We start from the raw sequence: 5047 nt of genomic DNA on the forward strand, positions 1-5047 counted from the left end.
GCTAGCCTGGTTATTATGCCGCCTACAGTGGGGGGCAATGAGTGGAGAGGCTAGGCAGATTTGGATGGTCACTGAACACCCTTGGAGTCCCCACACCCAGTAAGGTCCACAAGGAAGTTCTGAAGATACTGCAGGGCCAGCAAGCCTGATCACCAAGTAAAGCTGATTGCTGCCATACCTACCCCAAGTTTCATCCCTGGAACCCACATGCACATGGAAGGAGAGAACTCACCCCTGCAAGTTGTCCTCCGGTCTTCACAATTGGGCTGGCTCACACACCCTGGACAGACATTTCCTAAAATACACAGCATCCTAGGCCAGCAATCAATCCCTGGCCTTTAAGGACAGCAGCAAATGCAGGCAAACACTCATACACATAAATATATGAAACGACAAGTATTGATGAGGCTGTAAAGAGACTGAAATCCTCTTCCATTGCTGGTAGAACTATAAGATGATAAACCCACCGTGAACATGTTCAACATCTTTAGCCATCAGGAAAATGAATATCAAAACTACTTTGAGATTTTATCTTACACCTGTTGATTTCTTAAGCTCCATAATACAAGGGACTGTTAATGCTGGTAAGGATATGTGGCAAGGACATGTACAAGTGCAAACTTGTACAGCCAATGTGGAAATCAACATGCAGTCCTCAGGAAGTTGTGAGTCAATTCACCTCAAGACCCAGCTATACCACTCTTGGACATATATCCAAAAGATCCTACCACAAGGACATTTGCTCAACTGTGTTCAGAGTGGCGTGGTTCATAAAAGACACAGACTGCTGTATCTGGGAGAGATTGTGTTGATGATTGACGTGGGAAAGTTCCTCCAATGAGGGTGGCAATATCCCTAAGAAAGTGGGCTTGGGCTACAAAAGGGAGCTATCTTAGCATGAATGAAGGAGTGACTGGGCAAGAGAGAAAGCCAGGAAACAATCTTTGTCCATGGATTTTTGCATTCAACTATTAACATGATTTCCTATCCTAAGCTCTAAAAATGATGAAGTCAAATTACCCCACTCATTGTCTGAGCTGATTTTGGTTAGGGGATTTAATCAGAGCAACATAAATGTAAGTTAGGACAAAAAAATGGAAAACCAAAAGTAATATTGTTGCTAGGCAGAACCTGGGAATGATGTCTCTTGAAACATTGTAGAAGATATCTAGATTTTAGGTGGTGAAAAAAATATAGAAATTAGTATACAGAACTAAATTGGCTGTTCTTATAGGACCAGGAATATGGAAATGTTAAGAAGAATGTCAGAAAGTAGAGATTGAGATCATAGCATTTCAGTTGGAAATGATACACTCCATAACCGATTAAGTTAGAGGTCATTTGTGTGATAATTTGGCTCCAAAATCTTCCTTTTATTTTCTTATTGAGTGTGGTTGAAAAGGTACTTACAAGGGTTTTGATTCTGTGGTTGTTTGAATCAAAATGGCCCCGAAAGTCTCATGGAGAGTGGCACTATTAGGAGGTGTGGCCTTGTTGAAGTATTTCATAGTCACTTTCTGCTGCCTGCTGATCTGGATGGAGATCTCTCAGCTCTTTCTCCAGCACCATTTCTGCTTGCATCCACCATGCTTTCTGCCATGTTGATAATGGACTAAATCCTCTGAAACTGTAAGCTTGCCTAAATCAAATGTTTTCCTTTATAAGTGTTGCTGTGGTCATGGTGTCTCTTCACAGCAATAGAAGCTTTAACTAAGATACCCAAAAGGCAGCCAAACAGGCACGTCTCCATCTAGTATGTACAATGGCTCTCCCATAGCTGCATATGTGGAGCTTACCTTCTCTCTACTCTTCCACCGCACATATGCTTTCCATTACAATACATTTCTCAGTGAACGTAGAAAGTAAGCCCGATAGCACTCAAGGTAAATCCCCACTTTTAAAAATGGCTTTCTCATAGGTGCATACAAAGAATGTACATCCTCCCAAGTCTTTTCCAGGCTGTGTACTCTAGTTCATCTCTGAAACCAGAAGGTCACATGTCATTAGGCATGATTTGCATATAGGTGACTGGAAAAGAGGCTGTGTACTCAGATGGAGGGGATACTTTCTTTCATGATGGAATATTAACAGTCAGCAAACCCGGTGGTGGTCATCCTTGGTAAGCAGTCACAAGTGATCACAGGAAGGTACCAATTGTTTGTCTTTAGATAGTGCTGAGTAACAACAAAAGAAATCTGAATAGAAACTGTATATGATAATGTAATAAATTAGTATTTCCTAGGTATAAACTGTTCAACTAAACCTTAGATAAAACACAATACATTATTCATATGATACTTGGCATTACTACTGAAAGACCCCCAGTTCTTGGGAGACTCTCACTCAAGTCTTGGGATAACACGACACCCCCCATAGTAACTCACAAAGGACCATCTTTGCTGCAATCACAGGAGGCTTTAATCAATGAGATGGGAACCAGTACACTGGGGCCAAGACTCATAACCCATGCAGGGGAAGAGTTTGACCCTGAGTGACTGGGAGAAGGAGTTTTTAAGGGAAGAAACCATAGCCCAGTAATCCAAAAGTGTCATAGAAAATTTCAAAAATCCAGTGTTGGTCACAAGGGGGCAACTCCCTGCCTCTCAAGATCACTTCCAAGATTACAATCTAACTTTATCTTCAGCTAGTTCTTGAAACACAGTCACTGAACTGGCTAATCCTAGATTCTTGATTCTTCTTTTCTTGCTTAGATTTTTGGCTATTTTCTTCCTGCTGGGAGGGTCTGGATTTAACCAGGTATTTCACCACTATAACCATGCTTTTGGGTTTTAATGTATGTAGTTGATACCAAGAAACAGCAAACACATAACAAAATATCATGGAATTGATCCAGTCCAACACAACTAAGAAATCCCTCTTAAAACTGTGATGCTCCAGCTTACTCTAGAGAGTTACACAGGCAGACTCTCTATCCTTTCTATGGGTGAGTATCTCATTTGCTTTTTTCACTACAGACATGTATACAAAAAAGTTAAATAAACATTTACATCTTTGCATCCAAATCTCTAATAGTTCTGATTAACATACTACTTGTCTTTGGGTGTATTTCAAAGGCAGCCCTCCCTCAGCTAAATTCTATATTGTGTGGCTTACTCTCTAAGCATTGGTCAATCCTTTATATCACCAATTCTACATTGCGACTGAGTAGTAGAGTACTACACAGTACATGAGACCCCATTTACAACGTCCACAAATTAACTCCAAATGGACCTTACACCTAAATGTCAAGTGCTAAGTGCAGAACTTCTAGAAAATACTTGAAACTAGGCCTCTCTGACTTTGGCAACCCGCCTAGGCTTTGGGAGGTTTCCTTAAGGCAATGATGTATAGAGCAACAACAGAGCTCTGTCTCTGATCTCAGGAATACGCTTGGGTGGGAGAGCTGGCAAAGATGTGGGGACAGGGCCTTTGGAAAAGGGTTGTTTCAGATCCTCAGAACCCAAACCTTTACACAGAAGGGTGAAAGCTGTGGTTATCAGTTCCAACACCACTGTGGACTTTGTTTATAATGTTCTTGGTTTACCCAATGTTCTTCTCGTGCAACTTTTTCTGATTAGCCTCTTTCTGAATTTGTATACTTCCTTTTAAAACCAAACCCATTGATTTACATTAGCAAAAGACTTGCTGTTGAACTTGACTTAGATCTCCAACCAATCTGGGATTTGTTTCTGTAGATTAGCCGCCAGTGCTGGGAATGCTGTGCTGTGTCCCTTCTGCTTACCTGCTTCTGTCACTCAGACCTTACTAGCCAATGAGAGCCTCCACCAGTCAAATGGGAGGGTTCTTCCGGGAGCCAGACTTCCGGTTTAGCACTTCCTGAAGAAATCACAGTCTCTCTCATGCACTGCGCCTTGTGATCCCTTGTGGGGTTAAAGCTTGTCAGCTAGGCAGCTGCACCATGGTGAGTGAATGGTTGCTCTCCCGAATGGGAGGAGAGGCAAGCCAAGGAGAGCAAGGGGCCAATGTCCCCAGGTGGGGAGGAGTTGCTGGCCTTGGTGCACGTGGTTGCTCTTCCCACGTGTGGAGGAGTGGCTGGACTTGGTGGGTTTGGTGCTGCTGTCCCCAAACTAGGTGGAGCGGACTGCTGAGGCTCGTGGCTGATGTGATGCATCTTCGCCTGGCTGGGCGGGAGCCAGTGGACAAACACAGAGTTTAGTGTGTTCCTGCCTCATCCTAAGTAGCCCTAAGTGATCCTTGCAACTCCCTGTGGCAGACTCTGAATAACTTCACTGCCTGGGTGGGTTGTGTCTGCACAGAGCAGAGCTTTGGGAGCTGCAAATGGTGGTGCCTGTAGTGCTTATGTTGTCGCATGTGGAGAGATATCACCAAATTTTCCAAACTCAGAGCCTACTGGTCTCTCCAGTATCTACAGAAGTTCTGCACTTTTAACATTTATGTTTAGGATCCATCTGTAGTTAATTTTGTGGAGCTCATAAATGGTTTCTCCTGTGTAGAGGCACTCCGCTGCTAAACTGTGAAGTAGGAGAGCATAATTGAGTATAGAATTAATAGTTTAAGGATTTGCCAGTTCTTAGGAGACATTAAGTCACACAAAGTAGAATTTAAGTGAGGGAGTACTGCATCCCAAATTCCCCAAAGATAAGTAGTATGCTGGCCATGCCTGTTAGAGATTAGTATCATGAGATGCAAATGTTTGTTCACCAGGATTAATAAGCGAGTAAGGTACATTTCTATAATAAATGAGACAACCATGATTTACAACCAGCCAAAAGACCCACTTCCCCATCAAAGACCTCTAACATGCTGCCCAAGGGGCCATTACAGGGTCACAACCTGTGTGCCATGAAAGTATAATAATTCTAGGACAGCTGCATTTTTCAGTTTTTAAAAAAGCAGTTTATAGTCAATGTCCCCTATACTGTTTGAGGTGGACTTGAATCCTGTCTGTAGCCCCACAGACCCTTGATATCCTCTTGGTTAACCGCCATAAATTTTTGGATTAAAAGTATGCTGCACCACAGAGTTCTAAAATTACCACTTTGAGTCTTATCGTGGTGGTGTCCAT

The sequence above is a fragment of the Microtus pennsylvanicus genome, chromosome 21 (genome assembly GCF_037038515.1).
Source record: "Microtus pennsylvanicus isolate mMicPen1 chromosome 21, mMicPen1.hap1, whole genome shotgun sequence".
In the NCBI taxonomy this organism is placed as follows: domain Eukaryota; kingdom Metazoa; phylum Chordata; class Mammalia; order Rodentia; family Cricetidae; genus Microtus; species Microtus pennsylvanicus.